Source organism: Cetorhinus maximus, chromosome 13, assembly GCF_964194155.1.
Source record: "Cetorhinus maximus chromosome 13, sCetMax3.hap1.1, whole genome shotgun sequence".
In the NCBI taxonomy this organism is placed as follows: domain Eukaryota; kingdom Metazoa; phylum Chordata; class Chondrichthyes; order Lamniformes; family Cetorhinidae; genus Cetorhinus; species Cetorhinus maximus.
The window spans coordinates 88,953,797-88,978,262 of NC_135891.1; the positions used below are offsets into that span (position 1 = coordinate 88,953,797).

General features: G+C 45.5%; 1 long non-coding RNA gene across 1 annotated transcript in view; it reads right to left on the bottom strand.

Annotated features, from left to right (window-relative positions):
* The window catches only part of LOC144689220 (uncharacterized), a 45,330-nt gene extending 22,411 nt beyond the window's left edge, over window positions 1-22,919 (bottom strand). Inside the window, exon 1 of the long non-coding RNA XR_013578599.1 lies at window positions 22,804-22,919. This is a non-coding gene — a long non-coding RNA (uncharacterized LOC144689220). The remainder of the gene's footprint in view (window positions 1-22,803) is intronic.
* Window positions 22,920-24,466: the final 1,547 nt, after the last annotated feature.

Below are 24,466 nucleotides of genomic sequence, written 5' to 3' on the forward strand. Positions count from 1 at the left end.
TTTCCTTGTGTTTAATACTGATCCCAACCCACTCTCAATAACCAGGAATGCAAGTATTTCCTCAGCTTTTCAGGGAGACATCCTTGTTTTGTGTTCCACTAATTACACTCCTCAATGCATTCCACTGTTGGCCTGTAGATTTGCCAACTGACAATTTCTCACATCCTGTTCCAGTCAATACCTACCTCATCCCTTCAAAGTTAGCCCTGTTCAAATCAAACACTTGTGTTTTGATCTTCTTTGCTTCCTTTGATAATGCTGTTCCCTCATTACCAGATCACCAATTATTTCTAAATCATTATTCATGAGTAAATCGAATTTGGACTGCCCCCTTGTTCAATTGAAAAGATGTTGCTTTACAAAACTAACTTGAATATATTTAATAATTACATCCCCTCTATCATCTGTGCTGCTACTTCTTTCCCAAACTATAAACAGGTTCAAATCCCACATTATAATCACAATTTTATTTCTTTCACAGATGTCCCTAATTTGTATACATAATATATATAAATTATATATATCCACTGCTCCATTAGAAGCTATAAAATACTCCCAGCAGCAATTCATCCTCCCTCCTGTTCCTTTACCCATAGTTACTTCATCTGCTGATTCTACTATCTTTTGAGGGTACTATTGCTATATTGCACTCATCCCCTTTCCTTTTCTGGAACGTATTTAGCTTTTGTACACAGACCTATTTTCACTTCAGTGCTTTCAGATTCTGTCTTTGCAATTAATACCAAATGTTATTGTTGTATATTTTATATCTCGGATCTATGCAGAGATGACATTAGTTTCCATGTGTGTAACAGGCTTTATTCACTGCTTTAGATGTCTGCTCAATGCTTATAGCTTTAGCTTCAAGCTCTTTCTATAGCTTTGTTTACTTTTTCTGAGTCTACACCTAGGCTTAACCAATCAAGCACATTGAGCTTCAAAAGTAAACAGATTGACAGAACAATTGAAAGCTTGTTGCAAAAGCAACCAAATTCATTGCCTCTGACTGGCCCCACATCAGATGAATGTTGAGTGAGTCTTAACCTCGTAAGTTCTCCTATTCATATCCCACAACGTGATCTCTTCTCATCTGCAGTTCACCAAACACACTTGCAAACAAGCTAATGCACCTCTTCACCTCTCCTCATATCTTTCACTAAGCACACAACACCCCAGGTACCATAACTCATGCAGAATTTTAATATCCTCCTCATCAGTGTCCACTTGCTTCTACCTTCCTCAACCCTCTCTGCTTCACTTCATAGTACAGACATAATCACACACTTTGACAAGCTGAGGGGGAAAAATGGAATCTTCCCTATGTCTTCATTTCATTTTAAATTAAGGTTGTGGCTTCAAAATTGGGCTCTGGAATGCCTGGAGTTTTGATGCTGCAAGTGTCATGTTGGTACCAAAATGGTGTCTGTGCCACTCACACACACGTCCAGTGTGACCTGCACCAAACATTACCTTGGTTAGCATGGGTATCAAGAGCACACGCCGGATGTAAGCAGAGTAGGCAAATCTTATGTCAGTCAATGTGTCACACTGATTTGATGATTTGTCACCAGTGCTGCTATTTTGGGCTTCACTTTCTCTTAACCTCACACAACTGAACACAGTGTGAAGGAGCAGCCCAAAAGGATAATGAACAACCTGCTAGTTAGTTGCTGATTACTTCCTACTGGCTCTGTTTGAGCATGTAGAAGTGCTGGGTATTTGGAGGAGTTGGTTACAGTTGGTAAAGCCTGTAAGAAGTAGTGCTGTATATTGAGAAGGTATTGCTTGTGACTGTAAGGGCTCAGGGCCGCTTGTTGTGGGGTTATAGTAGCGGTCTTACTTGGTCTACAGCAGATGGATACAGGAGATGATACAGAGGCTGCAAATAAGAAGACAATCTACTCACAGAGGTGAGGAGGAGGAGGTGGAGATGTTCTGTCAACAGGAGAACTTATCCACCTAGGGTCTTCCTGAAGGATTCTCTTACCTCCACCTAGGCCCGGAGTAACGTGTATGTCATCTGCAACCTGTATAGGAACATATCTGAGCTGGCAACTGTGAGTGTCAGATCAAATCACGGTGGGCAGAACCTTCTGCCCTAGCTCCCCCATGATGAGTTCGGTGGCAGCAGGGCATTTAATCAGGTAAGAGGATGGTCAGTGGGGACCCTGTCACCTTCCCACCTCCACCCCACCTGGGGTGGGAAGGCCTGTGGAAGACCTGGCTGTCTCCTAACCACTCACCCTGCCCCACTGCAATAATACCTGTGGCTGAGGGGGGGAGTGGGGGGGTATCGATGGCCTGTCCACCAATGGGCCAACTAAGGCCCTTCAGTGGACAATTAATTACCATTTAATGGCCTCATCCCGCCTGTACAGACGGATGACAGGCAGTGGGCGGGGGTCCTGCTTGGGCCCATGAGAGGATTCCCCCAAAATGTAACCTCTACCCCCCTCCAGAATTGCCTTCCCCCCTGCCCTTTGCATCCAACCCCTTCGTCGGAGCCTGCCAGCCCGTCCAGCAAGACCCAGACTCACTTGCCATTTCCGATCCAGTACCACATCTTAGCCTCTTGCCATACCAGCAATGGCCACCACTCCGAGCGGTGCTGCAGGTACTGGAGAGCTGCTGGCCTTTGATGGCCAGTGGCTCTCTGAGGCGGGACTTCCTGCTTCTGAGAGTCGGAAGTTCCACCTCAACTCAATTAACAGCTAATCAACCATTTAATATGGAGGGGGGGGTGGCGGGAGGCATACTCCCTCCCTCCCCTCCCCCCCCCCCCACCCCCCCGACTTTTTAGCTGGTGGGGAGGTGTCTACAGTGTCCCATTAAACCCAGTGTGAGTTTGCTGCCAAAGTATCTCTTTGAAGGGGAAGCAAGTATTTTGGTATGCTAATAGCTTGATTTAAAAAATGCTACGAGATAACATCCTACCAGAACACGTCCTGTAATCAAATCGGCGCAGGCTGTGGGGAGAAAGCTGCTTACTGTAGATCACAGAGTATAAGTCAACCCAGCGTATAAGATGACCCTATTTTTCCAGCCCCAAAAATCGTGCTTTTGCATATAGTCAGTATATAAGTCAACCCCCCCGTGCCTTTTCAGCCACGAAATACTATACTTGCATTAGTAGTCAGCCTCAATTTTTCACCCCACAAATGCATGTCTTACTTACTGTTATGACGTGGCAGATGATGTGTGCCAGGTGGACCAAATCTATGAGGAAACCTGGTGGTGCTATCACAACGGTTAGGCAATTTGTATTTATTACGAGATGCGGGCATTGAATTCAGAAGTAATAAGTCCACCAAGACCTTTAGAGATTTTTTAAATTAAAATTACAATAGTAATTAACAATATATAAAATATTTCAAGCACATAAATAAGACTACAAATTACTTACTAATGTAATAACTCCTAAAATTCCTAATTAACCTGAAACCCCCCACCATGCCCACCACCTCCCCCCCCCCCGCCCCCACAGTTACATTCCCTTTAAGGTAACGGTCCAAAAATAGGTTTTAGATTTAAAACAAACTCAGCAAGTTAACACAATACCCTGGACAGTGGAATTCCAAATGGCTTTTCTCCAGCTTCAGCAATGTTATATAGCGGACTTATGCACAAATACTGGAGGTTCATTAAAGCTATTTTACATACTCCTCTTAGAGCTCACATAGCCTTCTGACACATAAGCTTTCATTCTCCTTTATATATGTTTCTCTTTTTTAATATATCCTCCTCCCGCTGCTCGCACAGGTAGCGCTTGCTCCTACTCGCGTATTGCGCTGGGTGGGCCTTAATTGGCCTGCCTGTATAAAATGGCGGTGCGGAGCTGATCGCGGGCGGCGGTTGGCTTTGAGCCCGCCCGACATGGGAAAAATTCAAGCCCATGGTGGGCCCCCAAAAGGCATTCCACGAACAGGTCACAGAAATCTCCTTGGCTATCAAGGCCATGCCTTCACTGGAGCAGTCCTGGGCTACAAGCATCAAGAACTGTCTGTGCGGCTATACTTTAGATATAGCACCCGGAGTGAGCAAACAGTGAGGTAATGGCAGGATGGGTGATTCAGAGGCTGCCCGCCAGCGAGACAGCGTGTTTCTTGTGGCTGCATAATTAATTAGGCGAGAAGGGGGGGCGATACAGTGCGAAAACTCACCATTGCAGCCGATGGTGAAACGTAATATTTACAGTATATATTAATGACTTGGATGAGGGAAGTGAATGCACTATCGCCAAGTTTGCGGATGACACAAAAATAGGTGGTCAGGCAAGTGGTGAGGATGACACAAAGAGTCTACAGAGGGATATAGACAGGTCATGTGAGTGGGCAAAAACTTGGCAGATGGAATATAACGTGGGACAATGTGAGTTTATGCACTTTGGCAGGGAGAATAGAGGAGCTGAATATTATTTAAATGGAGAAAAACTGCAGAAAGATACAGCACAGAGGGATTTGGAGGTCCTTGTGCATGAATCGCAAAAAAGCTAACATACAAGCTCAGCAGGTAATAGGGAAGGCAAATGGAATGTTGGCCTTTATTTCAAAGGGAATGGAGTATAAAAATAAGTATTTTCAAGGCTGAGATAGGCAGATTTTTAATCAGTAAGGGAATCAAGGGTTATGGGGGAAAAGCAGGCGAGTGGAGTTGAGAATTATCAGATCAGCCATGATCTCATTGAATGGTGGAGCAGACTCAATGGGCTGACTGGCCTACTTCTGCTCCTATGTCTTATAGTCTAATATTTCACGCCTGCTTCCTCACTTAGTGAAATTCTGGGATGATTTGGCCAATAAATTTGATGGGTTTTAAATCCATAATAAATTTTATTGTGACTAAAGGTAACTCTGTACAATTAATTTATTCAGTAAACTGTGCTGCATTAACTGAATTACCAGGCTTTTTTCACATTTCAAAATGGCAACCGGCCACACCCAAACCGGAGGCTCACATTTTATACTTGGTGTATAAGTCAACCCCCTTTTTTGAAATTATTTTTGGAGGCTTCAAAGGTTGACTTATGCTCTGTGATCTATGGTAGTACTGATCACGAAACTCAATTAAATTAAAGATTCTCTGAAATAGATGTGCCGTGGCTGCTCTGGGTTGAAGTTGTGTCAAATTAATAAGCTCAACTGATGTGCATTTGTGGACCTCATCAAAATTCCTCCAGAGCTAACCCTCTGGCCTTGACCAATATTAACAATCTTTACAATCACCTTTATCTGGTAGATGGGCCTTCATAGCATGTGTTATCAGGATTTAATTGTACATCTTACATTCGCATTTCAGTATGCATTGCTATGAAGCACTACAAAATGTGTGCTTCCTTTCATTCATTCATGGGATGTAAGTATCACTGACAAGGCCACCATTTGTTGCTCACCCCTAATTGCTCTTCGAGAGGGTAGTGGGGTGAATTGCTTTCTTGGATTGCCTTTTATTCCACTTTTTTTTAATGTAATGAATTGAATTTCAGTTCTCTAGCTGCCCTGGTGGGATTTGAACACATATCTCCAGACACTTAGGATTCTGAATTATTAGTTCAGTAACATAAACACCCAAACTTGTTCGAAGACTGGATTCTGTTGATGCTGATGGAAAAAAGTCTGCGGAGCACATCCTGAGAAATATCTCCCCTCGAGTTCTGAAAGGAAACTTCAAAGGAATTTGTCCAACTAGTTTGTTTAGTCTTAGCCATGGTGACTGTGCCCAGGCTTATTGTTCTGGGGTAATGGTTCAAAACTTTTCCTTTACCATTTGCCTCTGTAACCAACTTTATTTGTGATAAACATATTTGAGAGGCCAATATCTGAAATTCAGGATCAGTTACTGAATGTGGAACTGTACCCCAGGATCAGTCACCGAGAGTGGAACTGTAGCCCAGGATCAGTCACTGAGTGTGGAACTGTACCCCAGGATCAGTCACCGAGAGTGGAACTGTACCCCAGAATCAGTCACCGAGAGTGGAATTGTATCCTAGGATCAGTCACTGAATGTGGAACTGTACCCCAGGATCAGTCACCGAGAGTGGAACTGTACCCCAGGATCAGTCACCGAGAGTGGAACTGTACCCCAGGATCAGTCACCGAGAGTGGAACTGTACCCCAGAATCAGTCACGGAGAGTAGAACTGTACCCCAGAATCAGTCACCGAGAGTGGAATTGTATCCCAGGATCAGTCACTGAATGTGGAACTGTACCCCAGGATCAGTCACCAAGAGTGGAACTGTATCCCAGGATCAGTCACTGCCTGTTGAACCATAATCAGAAAGTAGAACACTCTGGATGCTCGAAACCTGAAATAAAAACAGAAAATTCTGGAAATACTCAGCAGGCCAGGCAGCATCTGTGGAGTGAGTAACATTTCCAGCATTTTCTTTTTTCACCGTAGAACTATACCTCACTTGTCCCTGTACAGAATTTGAATGATGTGTATCTGAATAGTTTGACTGCCACCTGTTGACACTTGTGCAAATTGCAGCAGAGCATTCCTCTCATTTAACAATAACAAGTCTCTTTGTAACAAGAGCATATAATACATTAGCTGCAGTGTAGCACATTTGCTTTTACCGTTTATTTTAGATATCTTTTGCACAGGTGTACAACTAGTACCAGGCAGCTCTAATGGCCAAAGGAAGAGTCCCCATTCCAGCTGAGGTTGACTCAGGGCCTGCCTCCTCATTCTACCAGTAATAAACAAAATCATGAATTCGCCAAAGATCTGCCCTCAGGCAGAGAGCCCAAGAAGAAGGAGCACTTTTAACATAAGAAATATCTTTAACCAGTTAGGGACAAGTGGATGATGAGCAGCAATAGAAGAGTTTGGAGAAATGACTGGGACAACTGGTGAATAGGTTGGTTTTAAAGATCCTTTTGAAGATGGTGAGTGATGTAGCAATGCAAAAGGGCTACAGGACAGAGTTCCAACAGGTAAGGACAATGCCTGAAGGCACATGCTAGCTATGGTGCAGGGGAGGTGAGGATTCCTAGGAGGACAGAACAGCAGGGCCAAAGAACACAGGCAGGGAAATGGCGTGGAGGATTTGAAAAGGGGATACGATTTGTTCATAACAATGAGGATCTCAACTCCAATGTACTGGGTGACAGGGAACCAATGGAAGCCCATGGGGTGGGAGGGGGGTGGGTGGCAGGTGTGGTGGTAATGTGTGGTTGGGCCTCAGTGAAGGGACAAGGTCCAGTGCCGGTTTGGTGAACCTGTAGTGCTAGACAAGGAGGTGAAGTCAAGTCAGGAGGTAATAAAAGTGCAGACCACAGTTTTAATGGTAATGAGGCTGAGACAAGGGCAGAGGTAGCCAACTTTGCATTGGTAAGAGTATGCAGTGCTAGTGATGGATAGGCTGTAGGATTTAAGATTTCACTCAGGATTAAACAGGACACTGAGTGTTTGCAGTACCTGAGCAAACTGTGGTGATGGAGCGTAGTGTTATTTGCACTGGTATGGAGTGTTCACTGGAAATTGAATAAGATAGCGACAATCATTTCTACATCCAACTGGGGGCCATTCTGTCCCATTCACAACTTGACGGCAGAGAGGAATACAGAGTTAGCTGTGCAATTGAGAGAGTTAGCGGAGAGATCGAGTCGGCTGCCATCAACATACACACATGGAAACTGACCAATTTTCAATACACAGGCAAGAAGGTCATTGAGGAACTATATGTCAATGAGGATTTGGAGGCAAAGAGTGGAATCTTGGAAGTGGCTGTGCGGGGTGGGTAGGGAAGCCATTTCTAGACAAGCAGGATTGGAAGTACATGAGCTTGGTGTGCTGTGGAATTAAATCATGAGCAATAGCTAAATGAGACGCCAAGGAACAATAACCCATCATTGTCTCAGTCATAAAGGAGTGATTTTTTTTTATTTGTTCATGGAATGTTGCCCATCCCTAACTGCCCTTGTTCAGAGGGCGTTTAAGAGTCAACCACCTTGCTGTGGGTCTGGACGCACAGGTAGGCCAGACCAGGTGAGGATAGCAGATTTCCTTCCCTAAAGGGAATTAGTGAATCAGATGGGTTTTTACACCAACCAATTCATGGTCATTATCAGGCTTTTAACTCCAAATTTTTATTGAATGGAAATTTCACCACCAGCCATGGTGGGATTTGGACCTGGGTCACCTGAGCATTACTCTAGATTTCAGGAATACTAGTCCAGTGATATTGCCACTAACCCATCGGCGCCTCTCCCTGTCCCTGATCTTGAAGAGCATAGTCTCCAAGCTGTGGGTTGGAGAGCGGCGTTGACTACAGGTATTCAAACAGATTTGCTGAAGAAGTTGGGTACAAGAAGTTGGATCCAATGACACATTCAATAATCTTAGGGCAAAATTTTACTGGGTGGTGGGCTGGTAAAATCATGGGGAGCCAGGCTGGGTCGGCTCCCGGGCGTGGTCAACCCATCGGGGAATTTTCCCAGTGGTGGGACCTGTTGTGATGTACCTTTAAGGGAGCGTACCTTAAGCTGTTGTCCACTATGAGACAGAGTCTGATTTATAATCCCATGACTCTGTTGACAGGATACAGCAGCAGTCCTACATATCAGAGATGTCTACGCAGCCTCCCAGTTACCATTGTCTGCATATAGTCTTACCTTCAAATAAAGAACCCACATTATTATTTTAGCAATCCTTGTCATATGATTGGTGTATTTACGATGAAAAAAAGAATGCAACGGGACCAGATGCAGAGTGGCTGCCCACTTCAATGATGCGAGCAGCCAATTAGCAGAATTAAAGACGCCATTAAGGGCCATTTTATGGAACCACCAACGTTTTGCCGATGGCGATGCAGACACCCCCCCCCCTCCCCCCACACGCTGCGTGGGAAGGCTGCCAGCTTAAATGCCAACCTGCCTCAGCCACGCCCACCTCTCTCGATGGTGCTGTGGAGGTTTCAGAGCCATTGACCCTCTGATTGGGGCAGCAGCATCAGGAGGTTGCCCGCCATCCTTAATTGAGAAGCGTGCCCACAAGTGGCAACCTGTGCTAAAATTGCATGTGGTGGCCCCTGCGGCGGCAAACATGGGCTCAGGACACACTCTTTGTCCCGACATCCACAGTAAAATTCAGGCCTTAGGGAGGTTAGAAGGGTGTCTGTAAGACAGAGGGGCCAATGGTGGGACTTTTTGAGAAAGAGGCATCTTTGATGTAGAGGAGAGCAATGACTGAGAAAAGGCATTTATTAGCAATGGATGAATATAAAAGATTCCATGGCACTACTTTGAAGAAGAACAGAAGAGTTATCCCTGGTGTCCTGTCCAATATTTTCCCACAACTAACATCACAAAAAACAAGATTATCTGATCACTGCTGTTTGTAGGAGTTCACTGTGTGCAAATTGGCTGCCATATTTTCTGCATAATGAGTGACTGCACTTCAAAAATGACTTCGGGACATCCTGTGGTCATGAAAAGCACTATATAAAAATGCAAGTCTTTCTTTCTTCTGCCAGTGAGCACTGCAGAGGAAGGTAGTTGAATGATCGGGCATTGGACAGGGACTGGATCAAGGGAGGAGGGGGTGGGTCCCATTGAGGAGATGGACCTGAAGAGAGTAGTTTCCGAGATGAGGGAGAAGTGCGAGAGAAGTGAGTGAGGGAGCGAGTATTGATTATCACAATGCCCACCTTGTGCGCTGTTTCATGGCACTTTAAAACAAAATAGGGAAATTGGTTGGAGATGCCAGCTTGCTGTTCAGCATGATGTCACTGCCAAACACACCTTCCCCTCCTCTCCCCTCCCCTTTCAGCATTCTGAAGGGATCATTCCCTCCATGATACCCTGGATTTCAGTCACCCACAACACTCTGTTCACATCCCATGGCATCTTTCCATGCAAACACAAGAGATATAATACCTGCCCTTTCACCTTCTCTCTCCTCATCGTCCAAGGCCCCAAACACTTCTTCCAGGTGAAGCAGCGATTTACATGCACTTCTTTCACTCTAGCTTAATATAATCGCTGCTCACAGCACGGTCTCCTCTACACTGGGGAGACCAAACACAGATTGGGTGATTGCTTTGCAGAATACCTTCACTCAGCCCACGAGCAGGACCCTGAGCTTCTGGCAGCCTGTCATTTTAATTCTCTACCTTGCCCTCATACTGACATCACTGTCCTCAGCCTATCATGCTGACATCTCTGCCCTCGGCCTGTCGCACTGACATCACTGCCCTCGGCCTGTCGCACTGACATCACTGTCCTCGACCTGTCGCACTGACATCTCTGTCCTCGGCCTGTCGCACTGACATCACTGTCCTCGGCCTGTCGCACTGACATCACTGTCCTCGATCTGTCGCACTGACATCTCTGTCCTCGGCCTGTCGCACTGACATCTCTGTCCTCGGCCTGTCGCACTGACATCTCTGTCCTCGGCCTGTCGCACTGACATGACTGTCCTCGGCCTGTCGCACTGGCATCTCTGCCCTCGGCCTGTCGCACTGGCATCTCTGCCCTCGGCCTGTCGCACCGACATCTCTGCCCTCGGCCTGTCGCACCGACATCTCTGCCCTCGGCCTGTCCCACCGACATCTCTGCCCTCGGCCTGTCGCACCGACATCTCTGTCCTCGGCCTATCGCACTGACATCTCTGCCCTCGGCCTATCGCACTGACATCTCTGCCCTCGGCCTATCGCACTGACATCTCTGTCCTCGGCCTGTCGCATTGACATCCCTGCCCTCGGCCTGTCACACTGACATCTCTGTCCTCGGCCTATCACACTGACATCTCTGTCCTCGGCCTGTCGCACTGACATCTCTGTCCTTGGCCTGTCGCACTGACATCTCTGTCCTCGGCCTGTCACACTGACATCTCTGCCCTCGGCCTGTCACACTGACATCTCTGTCCTCGGCCTGTCGCACTGACATCTCTGTCCTCGGCCTATCGCATGGCTCCAGTGAAGTTCAACATAAGCTTCAGGGTCTCATCTTTCAAATTGGTATTTTACAGTTTTCTGGACTCAACATCGAGTTCAACAATTTCAGGCTGTAAACTTTGTTCCCCATTTTTTTTCCTTCCCTTTGTTTCATTTTCTTCTTTCAGTCAGTCACACACCTGCTCTGCGCACCTCTCTTGTTTCTCTGGGCAAAATCTTCTGTCCTGGAGAGTAAGTCTGGTGGTGGGTACGTAAGTCAGCGTGATTCCTGCCGGGCAGCAGGACAGCTGAACATACGTGATCTTCCGCTGCTCAGCTCATTAGTTAAACATGCACAAGGAACACGGCAAATCCCGTGGCAGGACAGGCAGGAAGCCGCCCACCTCACGGTTACCTCATGGGGCTGAAGGTCCTGGTGCCATATTTAAAGGGCACCTGGACATCCAATCACTCACTGCAGGCCAGGAGCTCCACATCTCTCCTCCAGGGTCCCTGAGGCCACAGCAACTACTGGAGAAGCTGGCAGATGTGAGCAACCACATCCCAGGGCATACAAAGGCACCTCCAGCATTGTCTTTTGCTCATCTCTAGGTAAGACCACTGCCGGCGATACAACCATGGTCGGGTAAATGCTGGCCGTTGCAGTGGACCCTGTTCACCAGCATCTTGACCTTCTTGAGGCCCTGATGCCTCTTGCTGCTCAGGCCCTTGCTCCTCATGGCCCTGTGCCAACTTGCAATGGACCTTCCTTCTCCTCATCTGGATGAGAGCCATGTACAAGAACCTCCTTCTGACACTACTCCGCCTGCCTCCATCCAAGCTTGGGACTCTATAGAATGCCCATTGCCTTGGCAATATAGAAAGCCTTACCATATGAGCCCTTGTCAACCATGACCATTCACCCAGGGGGTTGGAGGTTTGGAGTTGCGAGTTGTCTACCAGCCATGCCCCTTGGAGGCATCCACCTCCTTCCCTCCCTTCATCCCTGCCTCTGTCTGCAGCCGACGGAAAATGACACAGAATGAACGGCAGCTCCACACCGTGCTGGTATCTCGATGTTATGAGACCTGTGGGCTGGGAGCAAGCCCAATGTTGTATGGGCTCCACCATAGAGAGGAGAACACAGTTGAGCATGATTGACATCCAGTTGCCTCATAATTATTAGGGTGTCACTTGCACTGGCCTTGAATTCCACCCGCCCGAAAAGACCCTCCTCCCACCTCGAGGGATCTCATTGACTACCTGCGTGCTCAAGGTCGGATTGGAAAAATGGTGTGCATCACCTTCCAAACTCGATCCAACACCTTCTACCCTCCCCATCACCCAACTTCCCCCATCACCCTTGGCACACCCAATATCACCATTCCTCCCCTCTCTGTTACCCTTGAGCCTCCCACATTCCCCTGAATCCTATGACAATCCACTTCCACATGCCTTCCCTCCCCTCACAGCTGACGCCTGTTACCATCCCCGTGCCCACCCTGACACTGCCCCCCTCCCATTACCGAGCCACCAGTCTAGTCCCTCACAGTGACCCCTGGAAGACTAACTCCTGACTTTCACTCTATCACAGATCTTCCTTTTGTCCTTGTCCCATCCACCCCTTTGCACAAAACCTACTATACCTCTAACTTTTCCCAGTTCCAATGGAAGGTCACAGACCTGAAACGTTAGCTCTGACTCTCACTCTCTCTCTCTCTCTCTCTCTACACAGGCGCTGCCAGATCTGCTGAGGTTATTTCTCCCCCCAGCATTTTCTGTTTTTATTTTTGATGTCCATAATATTGCTTTTGTTCTTGATACCAGACCTGCACCAGGATTTTGCTGACAGACAGTTGGAAGATTTAAAAATAACAAGCTTACTTCAAACAGCATCTGCTAATTTGCAGAAGATGTTAGCAACCTCCGGCCCTTTGAAAATAAATCCCGTAATATGCAGCCATAAGTCAGGCTTCGCAAAATGAGGAGAAGGTCGATCTGATTATCATTGTATTAAATGGAATAATGTTTTGAGACAGAAGCCGCTTGTCCTGATTAAGGTTTGATCCCATTACTGTTGATTTACAGCCTGCATTACTCACTTATTTTCTGTCCAGGGCACAGCCAACTAGTGTCTTGCTGGAATTCCACCCTTTGGGAATGGCGCACACTGGATTAAAGGGATGCAGGGCCTTCCTTGAAAAGCCTTGAAAAAAGGACACAATTTCTGCACCCACTGGGACCAAGGACCCTTTCAATCTCTCCATAAAATGTGGGGAGAGAATTCTAACTACTGTTCATCCATCTCTGAGCAGAAAATGGAAGAGGAAAGCCTGGTTGGCACTGTGGGTATTCATTTTCCCGCCTGGTGAAGTTTTCAGGCTCCTTTTTAAAGTGTCATCCAAGAACTCGCACTCAAGAAAGGAGAGACGCTGCGTAACTATACAAAGCAGGGTCCCCAGGCTTGCTGTAGAGCCCTGGCTGCAGCTTTAATGTACAAATAGGTGGAACAGACACTACGCACGTTAGTAAAAGCAAAATACTGCAGATGCTTGAAATCTGAAATACAGAGCATTGTGGAAATACTCAGCAGCATCTGTGGCGAGACAGAGGCAACATTTCAAGTCGAATATAACTATTCTTCAGAACTGAAGAGGATTCAATCCTGAAGAAGAGTTATATCCAACTCAAAATGTTAACCATGCTCATTAGTCCCAATTGTCCTGGACATTGAGCAGCCCAACCAGGGGGTGTTTAAAGACACAGCTGGAGATTGCTTCGGTAAAGTACACTTTGGGGATTTTTTTTTTTAAACATTTCTATGGGACCAAGCACATCCGCCTCCAAGCCACTCAAAACCCTGCCAACTCACTGCCAACCTACTCTCCCAAACCACCGTCCCCATGCCCACCCAGCCAAGTTATGCCTGCCAGTTGGCTCTGTGTAGATGCCAGCCAACTTTCCACTGACCCCAACCAGCTGCTCAGCTGGGCAGCAAAATTCGGATGTGAGCTCCAAGCTGATAACGGTTCAGGCCTCCTGTACAGCCTTGGGCAGGCACCAAGGGACATTACAAATAGAAATTTACCCCCTTCCTCTTGAACCTATTTACACTGAGAGCTTCAATGTCCTTTCCTGGTGATTTATTCTAAACTCTATTACCCTTTGGGTGAAAGAAATCCTGACATCCCTGTTCACCCTTCATCTTTAGCCTCCACCTGGTTCTCTGGTGTTCCTGGAGGCATAAATAGCTTTCTGCTCCTTGCTCTCACTCTTCCAATTGGCTTGCTAGTGATTGCCTTCATAAAAAATGAAAACAATTTACTTAAGTCCAGGTTTAATGATTAGGGCTCGGTAATAGTCAGTGAGCTTGTAATGAGTCCAAAGAGCCAGCGATGGATTGGGATACAAGCCTCTCTCTCACTGAGCAATCAATCACAACAGCTACAAACATGAGCTTATTATCACTGCCCGGTCACTAGTTTATCTCCTGCAGGAGCTGCATCATCAGTCAAACCGGCCAATCAATTTCATAAATTGTGTTCATTTAACTTGTGAATCATCTCTTTTGATAACAGAGAAGGTGTAGTCCTCAAGGGGGATGAGATCCTTCTTTTTAACAATAGAAGGAAAGGGAAATCTTTTCTCTCTGTGATTACTGCTTTGTTCGACGGTGAAGGGTGGGAAGGTTAGGCCTGATCTTGTCCTGTGAGCACATTCCCTCTATAACAGCGCTGTGGGAGTACCTACACCACATGGACTGCAGCGATTCAAGAGGCAGCTCACCACCACCACCTTCTCAAGGGCAACTAGGGATGGGCAATAAATGCTGGCCCAGTCAGCGATGCCTGCATCCCATGGATGAATATTTTCTTTGAAGTTAGCGCGAATAACTCCATTGCCCGTGGCTTCATGGGCAACACCAAACTTTCTATCAACCTAAACAGGGCCTTAATGCATTCAGCAGGTGAAAGATGGTGTGTCTGGGTTGGGCAAGATAGGGCAACAACTTGCTTTATATAGCGCCTTTAACATAGTAAAACACACCAAGGCCCTTCACAGGAATGTTATAAACTTTGGCAAAGAGCCACATAAAGTGACATTAGGGCAATTGACCAAACGATGTCGGCCTCAAGGGGAGTCTTAAAGGAGGAAGGAGAGGTAGAGAGGCAGAGAAGGTTATGGAGGGAATTCCAGAGCTTAGGACTTGACAGATGCAGACATGGCTGCCAATGCTGGAGAGATTAAACCTGAGGTTGCACGAGAGGCCAGAACTAGAGAAGCTCAGGTACCTCGGAGGGTTGTAAAGTTGGAGAACTGGCTCTGTGTTAAGCAATGCCTCAATTGTCAAATTTTCATCCTTGTTTTCAAATCCATCCACAGACTTAACAGCTGCTTCTTAAGCAAAAGCAATGGAGACATCATGAATTTTTCTTTTGCAAGTGAGTCATTGAGGACAGGTTGTTGAAAGCAGTACATAGAGCTACCAAAGGGTTTCAGACATTTATTGTTTTGTTAGAGGCATTCAGGTTATGTGAGAGCTTGTAATTTAGTGACAGTTGTTATTTACTGTTGCTTCTGCTTCAGCTTTAGGGGGTAATGGTGGTGTAGTGGTAATGTCAGTGGACTAACCATCCTGAGGCTAATGCTCTGAGGGCATGGGATCAAATCCCACTCTAGTAACTGGTGAAATTTAGATTCAATTAATAAATCTGGAATGTAAAACTAGTCTTTAGGGAAGGAAATCTGCTGTAATTGCCTGGTCTGGCCTACATGTGAGTCCAGGCCCACAGCAATGTGGTTGACTCTTAAATGCCCTCTGGAGTAGCCATGCAAGCCACTGAGCTCAAGGACAATTAGGGATGGGCAACAAATGCTGGCCTTGTCAGAGACACCCACATCCCATTAAAGAATAAACAAATTCTTACTTCCTAATATACCGGATCCAGGATTTTTAGCCTGTGGTAGTAGAATGTTACTTGTCTACTTATCAAAAGGAATTCCAGGATATGTGATAAACTCATACAATTTCCAACAATAACAGCAATGAGATAATGGCCAGACATTCTGTTTAATGATGTTTAGATTAGGGATTAATACTAACCAGGACACTGGAAAGGACTCCCAAGCTCTTCCTCAAATAGTGTTGTGTGATTTCTTTTTTTTTAAGTTCCATCTAAGTTTAATATCACATCAGAAAGACAGCATCTACAAGAGTGCAGCACTCCCCTCGAGTGTCAGCTTAGATCTGTGCTGGAGTGAGACTTGAATCCACAGTTTCAGGGATCGAGGGTGCTACCTCTGAACACATTAGGGGTATAAAGGTTGCCTCAGTGGTCCTGGGTCAGAGAGGCGGAAATTCAGCGTGCTCCTAATCACTGAATATGTGGACATGAGGAAAGGGCAGGATCAGATTTAGTTGTGATCCCACATTCCATTACTCTGTTGGCACTGGCTGCATGGGGGAGGTAAGGAGCTTGTGGATGCGGAGAACTCATAGAATTGAACCAGAGCAGGAGGAAGTTAAAAGAAAACTCAAAACTATCCATCTCTTCCTCGAGCCTGTTGCTTTTGGAAGTCTGATTCGATTAATAGTCCTGCAGTGACAATGTGCACTAATGCACTAAACAGAAAAGCCAGCTGCTAGACTTGTCCTTGGGTTAGAATCAGAATACCCAAGACATTTGTAACCTTGAATAAAAACATATGTGCCCCAAAATTGTGAATCTCCACTCCCAGCACCAAGCACGGAATCATGGCACGATGAACAGCTTGCCCAATTCCTGGCATAATGGCCAGAATCTTGAGACAGCTGCGGGAATGGGAAACTAACCTCTGGACCCAATTCTCTCATCAGTGCTCCCGCTGAGCGAGTCTCCACACTGGGAGCAGAGTAGCTCAATGTCAAAATCAATCCAGATTGACCTTGTGGGAAGCTGAGCGAGGTCACTTCTTGGAGTAGGTTGCCACCTGGTGGTCATGTGGCCACACTGTTTGAATGGTTTACTTGTTGAAGCGAATTGCTCTTCTTTCATTTTCCCTTTCCTCCATTTTTATCACCTCTTTTCCTGATAGTGAAATAGAATTCCACCGCTATGGACTGTTTTTTGGTATTACACTCAAGTGACACACTTTATCTCTGACCTAGACAATGAGTTATTCAATTGTGAGGAGAACTGAGCTTGGCCTATCATAGCGCTGAATTTTCAGGTCCCACCGAGGTCGGAAACAGGGACAGATGGGGCCTGGAAAATACCAACAACGGTTTCCCAAGCACCGGCCATTTTTGCCATGGTTAGTTCAGGGCTGTAAGGGCCACTCAGCCAGCAGCAGGCCCGGGGTGGGGGGTGGGAGGGATGGCGTGGGGGGGAAGGGTGGGTTGGAGGGGCAGGACTCCAGCAGATCTATAGGCCCTTCCTGCCTGCCTGAGTGCAAGTCCAACCAAAGGTCAGCCTGTGGTGGGGTTCCAACGACCACTACCCACCACCACCTCTCCTGGAACAATGGTGGCCTGACAGGTTACTTTGTCTTTTATGTAAAGTTTTTAAAACGTTGACAAGAGGCACCTCCATGTTGAAGCACCCTCTCGGTTATTTATCCTCTACTGCAGCCTGCTGCTTCTCTCAAGCTGATTGGCCCTCTGGCTTCCAGAGCCCACCTGCTGCTGCTTTTGTGGTACATCTTAAGTGGGTTTTGTTTTTTGTATCCATTACTAGAGGAGAAATGTTACAATGTATCATGTGATTCAGACTTGAGACTCGGTCTCAGTTTGTTCTGAGGAAGCTCCCAGCTCAGGCATGTATACAAGTTCACCAGCTGTGTAGCACTGTTACCAACTTCTCAAATCCTTAATAAATGAACCTACATTTTTTTTGTGTGAGCCAATCCTTTAAGTGTGGTTGGTGCCTTAATGTTTACCTGCTAAGTAAGCAGAAGAAGAAGGGAAACACTACAGCTGCCCTTAACTGGACAGGAACCTGACTGCACGCTAATTAAGGAAGTGCCTCCATTAAAATCCATAAGATTTATTATTCCCCTCCCTCCCCTCCCCTCCCTCAGGGGCTGCTTTAGGACACGGAAGCAGTACGGACGCCTGTTTCCTGCTCTCAGAGGGAACATCCAGCCCATGATGTCTATTAAGCTGCACCTTTCACCTGGATGATTAGGAATAAGAACCCTGGCTGCTTTTTCCTGCCCTGAACTCCTGATCTTAACTAACTGAGTTCAGACTGGGCTGTTCGAAAGCTGCCTGGCCCAGCAGCACACCGTGCAAACTATTTACCAACAGAGGCAACACAGAGGCAGCCCTCAGCTATAAACAAGAACTAAAATACCAACTTGTTATGGTGGAATTATATGGTTAAATGCTCCGATTGTGCTAATCTAACACGGATCCTTATCTACTGGGAACAAACCTCAGCAAATTGCATCACCCAATTAGGCTCCAGGCGTACAATTTCCAGATACTCCAGTGGCTGCAGCACCGTGTGATGGGAACATATCATTGAAAAATCTCCCGACTTATTCCCAAATCATGAGCAATTATCCTGGCTCTATTTGTTACCTCTGTCTCCTAATACTACTCAAGTCTGTGATAAAGTTAAGTGATTTGTTTTAATGAGTTTAAGCTTTTTAGTTTGATTTTTTTCAAATTAGCCTGTCTCCATATTTTGATTAGCCTGGCAGCATCTCTGGGGAGAAAAACAAAGTTAATGTTTCGAGTCCGTATGCCTCTTCTTCAGAGCTCTGAGGAAGTGTCATAGGGACTCGAACCATTAACTCTGTTTCTCTCTCCGAGATGCTGCCAGACCAGCTGAGTTTTTCCAGCATTTTCTGTTTTTATTTCAGATTTCCAGCATCCACAGTATTTTGCTTTTATCCTTATTTTGGTTACTTGGCCATCTACAAAACTGCCTCCTGTAACATATAAAACTGAGGGAGATTAGAGCTCATCGAAAGACAGGCTGATTTTCTCTCTTTTTTTAATGTGGTGGCAGGCTCCCCTTTAAGCTATTTCAGCTTTTTTTGTTTGCTTCCCCCCACCCCCCCCAATCCCTGACTCTCACTGAGAAACGGACCTCCAACTCCTCACCAAGAGATCCACCCTACAGTGAGTATGGAGCCAGCTTGACTCTGATATCCAAGAACACACGCACATATATCCCGCTGGGTCTACAGAACAAGCAGAATGTCAGTAACTACGTTTAGAGTTCACTGATTATGGCTACGTTGAAACACTAACAGCCATTCTGCAATAACTACATCCCACAGATAACGATGAGATGAATGGCCAGTTAATTTGTTTCTGGTTTATTGAAATAGAAATGTTGACAGAACTCCCTCCTCGTTCTAATACAAAAATTGAATCCTTCACATCCTAAGGAACAGGCAGATGGGACCTTGGTTTAACATCTCATATAAATTACAGCATCTCTGACAATGTGGCACTCCCTGAAGTGTCGGCTAATGTTACATGCTTTTGAGGTATGGAATGATTTTAAGGGCAGGGGTCAGATTTGAACCTTTGATTCTTTGCTGAGTTGGCTGAACTGAGCTGGGCCATTATAAGGGTGCTGCAGTTGACCTCAGCGTCCCTTTATGTCTCCTTTCCCAAATGCTAACCAGTGACTCATGCCGGAAAGTATGTATAGGCATCAGATGACAGGATCGAGTTTGGTTACAATGTCTCTTGTAAGTTAACAGCTAAATTACACTCATTGCAAAACCTCATCAGAGGTAATTATTGGTTACAGGAGGTATCAGAAAATTACCCCATGAAAATTTAACCCCTGTCAGGAGATGAGGGGAGATGTCATGCAAGGGGTCATTAGGGAGTGGATAGGCCAGTGGTGGGGATGGGTGGGATTGAAGATCAAATGCTGGTTACATCATTCATTAGTTCATCACCAACCTCTTTCGCTGGCTGGAGAAGGTCTATATAAGACAGAGTGGGAAAACCACAGCCAGAAAAATTGCCAGCCTATAGCCAAGTACATTGCTAGGAGAGGTGAGAGGGGTGGTGATTTTCCTGTTATCCCTCTTCCTAGTGTCTGTCATCAAGTGGTTATAATTTCTGCTCTGTTCTGGGTGCTTCTGATGTCTCCCTACTAATATCTATCAGAGATTGAAATTAAAGAAAAGTGAATTTCCAAAAGTTCAGGTTGGGTTCCTTTGAGTTAACAATAAAATTGGGATAACTGAAAGCCAGGGAGAGTACAAGTTGACTATCCTTTATCCATAAATCAAAAACCAAACACATCCAAAAACCGTACCTTTTTTGAACCTCATTGCCCTTTAGCACAGGAAGTCTAGTTATTTGTCTGCACTGTTTACCTTGCGATTTTTGTGGTGAACACATCAAAAAGAAACATATTGCAGGTACCCTGTATTTATTATTCAGTGATACATCTTACTTTTCCAGCTATTTTATTTACTCTAGACTATAGCTAGCCTAGGCATAGGCTATTGTAAGTTTAAATGCGGTATGCAAAAACAGAAATTATCTGAAATCCGAGGGTTTCTGATAAAGGATACTTGACCTGTAATACCCGGCAAGAATATCCACAAGATGAATAATAAGGGAGAGCTGGAGATCCTTTCAAATCGCAATTTCTTCTTAATGTGGCTTTCTACACAACGTGTTATGGTTTTCTTTATCGTGAATTGTGATGTTTAAAATTAACCAAATGATACGTAGACTAAAAGGTCACATGGCTTGAAAATGGTATGTGATGCTAACAACATGAGGTCCTTAGATAAGCCCACGCCATTGGAGATAATGACTGAGAACTGGTAAATGAAACAATTTTCTGGGATTCCTTCCGTAGATTATAAACCCTAGCATTAGAAGACTAACAAAGTATATGACACAATGTAATGCTGGCATTGGAAAGGCAATATTTATGCTTGGAGGTCACTTTAGAAGCTGGTTATGTTTTGAAATGTTTTATGCTTTGAAATATATCTCTAACTCAAAGTGAAGCAGAGAACACATTTGCTCAGAGACATGCCCATGTGATCTGGTTGATGGGGGGAGGGGAGAAATTCAAACAGAAACCCACTGTGGTGGGGATGGTTGTTTTAATACCTTTTCATAGTATTACAGAAAAAAAGGCAGCTGCTGTTTGAGATGCAGAAACAAAGGAGTTGTTACTATGGGAAAGCAGGGTGAACTGTTTTGTGTTAACAACCAAGTAGGATGCTTCTGAGAGTTTGGTTTCTGTTCAAAAAAGGGAACAGAACAAACAGGGCTCTTGAAGATTTAATGACGGGGAATCACTGAGGTGTGCCTTGCTGGTGACAACCATATTCTGGAAAACTCAAGCTGAGTGGAACAATTATCGAAGGGCACTGAAAGTTTCAATTTGGTATTAAGGGGGGGGAAGTGAACCTGCTGGAGAGCTGGAGTTACAGTGGGACTGTTCTTGATATGTTTCCTATCTGCGAGGAGTATGGCATTGGGTAAAAGCGTTTTATAAGACATATTTTGGTTGTGCTAGTGAATGTGAAACATCCCTTTTTCTTTAGCTTGATGTGTTATTGCCTGTTAATTAATGTCTGATCTATATTGATTTTAGTTTGTTTTTTTCATTTCAGTTTTTTCCACTGGTTTATTTCTATTAGTCATTTGGGAAATCCATCTCTTTTTAAAAGTTATCATTCTTTATGGGAATTGTAACACAGTTTATAACAAAAACAGGAGACAGTTATAACAGCACTCATGGATTAGAGTAATATTATTGATTATGCAATACATCTCACAGAAATTAAAGAAATGGTGGAAATGCTGAAGAGTTAAGAGTTAAAATTTCAATTGAACTGCATATATACAACTGGTCTCAGAGCAACAGGGTTTCTAAGGATAACAGGAAAATGGTGGGATGCTGATGAGTGAGAGAGGGTAAGCTCTTTATCACTCCAGATGTCTTTTACCATTTATAGGGAATGCCTGTGAAGGGAGATATTGACTGTGAAGACTTTGACCATGATTGATTAATTTCTAACCTTAGTGAGTGGTATAATTCTTGTTCTTCTTCTTTCATGGGATGTGGGCGTCATTGGCAAGGTCAAATTGTTGCCAATCCCTAATTGCCTTTGAATTGAGTGGCTTGCTAGGTCATTTCTGAGGGCAGTTAAGAGTCAACCGCCTTGCTAAAACATAATAAACATAGGCAGAGGGATCAATTAACCATGGTTTGGAATGGATGCCTATTACAAGTTAGGTAAATAAGCTGTCCATAAACTGTCCCTGAAAAAGTTCCACAACAGATAAACAATAAAGTCTTATCTAGGAAATATACTTTTTAAGTAGGCATTGAGAATTTATAAGAAAGGCTTTTCTAAGGTTTGCTGGAGAGCTGGGGAGAGAAACCTGAAGCCACACCTTGTATTGTATGGACCGATTACTTATACTTTATGAATGAAGTTTGTTCCATACACTCAGACTGTGTTGGGAATGTCTTACTCGAAACATGTTGAATAGAAACAAGGAAGTTAACTAATGGTTGGCTCAACATTCATGGTGCCAAAGAGCTTTCTCAGAGGCAGATCGAGTACCTTCCTCAGGTCCACATGGACCTCATTCAAGGAGAACCAGATGGCGGCCCACCCCAAATGTGCACCTTGACGCAGCCCGTCAGAGTTGAGTCTGACACGATATCGGGTGGCTCCTCTGCTGGCAGGTAAGACCTGGTGGAGGGTTGCAATCGTGGGGAGAGGCCAGATTATTTGGTGGGACTCGGAGGAGCACTCCCAGGCACCCTCAGCCCCACAACAGTAATGTAAAACATACCTTTGTTGGTCCTACTCGTCTGCAGCACCAGTGAGGCTGATCGGAGAGGGCACGACACTGGTTCCACCCAGTTCTGTTCTGCAATGACAATCGGGGTCCTATGGGCCCTACATTTCATAGTAAAGGGGCCTCCTACCTGAAACAACCCATACAACAGCCGTTAACAGTGCGATAAGTCCGCTGGCTCCATTTTGAGTCTGTTACCATCTCGCTATCGCCCATTTGGCCAGGTGAAAACCAGCCCCATCTGTCCCCATTCTTTGGACACCCAGTGGGCCTATTAGACACTGTGGAAAAACTGCAAGCAAAAACAAGGCAAGCTGTACTCAATACGTTTCTGCATTCCACTTGAATCTAGCACTTGCACGGTCTCACTGACTGCATAAACATTTCAGACAGAACTTTGAGGATTATTTCAATGAGAAACAATGGAGCTGTTTGAGCTGGGAAATCAGCATCCTGTCCCAGGCAGGAACACAGCTGGGTAGGGCTTGTGTGCTCATTACAGCTGCTATTGTGATCAATGGAAGAAAAATAGCAAATATGAGCTTGTGAACAATAAACGGTGAAATCACCCCTTTCGGGAGGGAAAACAACGCATCCTGTTTATTAATTAAACCAAAATCCTCATGAGTGTGTTCTGGGAATGTTATCGTGAAATCTAAAGTGAACAACATCAGGACTGATCAAGAGAGACGCCAAGATCTGAAATTTTGATTGGATGAAAAGAATATGCTCTTGCCCAGCTGGGAAGTAGGTTGGTTGGCAGAGCTGGTGAGTTATAGTCCACTCAAGAAGTCCGAGTTGCTGTGGTAACATGCACTTTGACATGGATGTTGTCGTCTGGAGCCATGGATTGTGCTGGCAGAGGCTCCAGTACTCTTTCCATCACATAGCTGACCAAGAATCTCTCCAACTTTCACCGCCTGTCATTGGCATGTATTGGATGGATTTGCCAGTTGATACTCAACCTGTTTGGCCACAATATGAACACACCTTCCTTTGCCATCAACTCCTGGGGTGGGGCTTGAACCTAAAGCTCCTGGTTCAGAGGCACGGTCACCACCCACTGCGCCACAAGATCACAAAGACAGAGGTCTAGTTCTGCAATACCCAAGTATTCCATTGACCTTGATGGTTATCATTCTGCAAGAGAGTCAGGGAGTGGGAGCCAACCGGGGTTAAATAGTCGCATTCTGAGATCCACACTCAGTGCCATGCGCCGCCATATGAACACACTCGACCTCTCCCTCCAGCAGCACCGCCGCACCCTTTTTCAAAGCTGCGCGTGCCCCCAGTTTCATTTTATTCTTCGCCTCATCCGTCGCCTCAACAAGAAACTTTTTCTCTTTCTCTCAAGTGCTAAGGAACGCAAGCTCCAACAACTCATCGACACCAACACCCATCTGGGACCCTTCACCCCTGCTTGTCCCTCCGTCCCCACCCCATCTTCCAATCCCAGCCCCAGCCGCGTATTCACTATACCCCCTGACCTTCCCCTCTCCGATGCTGAACGTTCAGTGCTCAGCAAAGGACTTAGCTTCATACCCTTACGCCCTCATCTCAATGAATTTCGGGCTCGGCATGATGCTGAACTCTTCTTCCGCCGTCTTCGTCTCCATGCTCACTTCTTTGGGCAGGAGTCCTCTCCCCGTTCAATGGATCCTTTTACCCACCTCCAATATTCTCCCTCCACCTGGACCCCTCACTCTGGATTCTTACCTTCTCTTGATCTTTTCATTGAGAACTGTCGGCGTGACATTAGCCGTCTCAATTTCTCTGCTCCTCTCACCCATTCT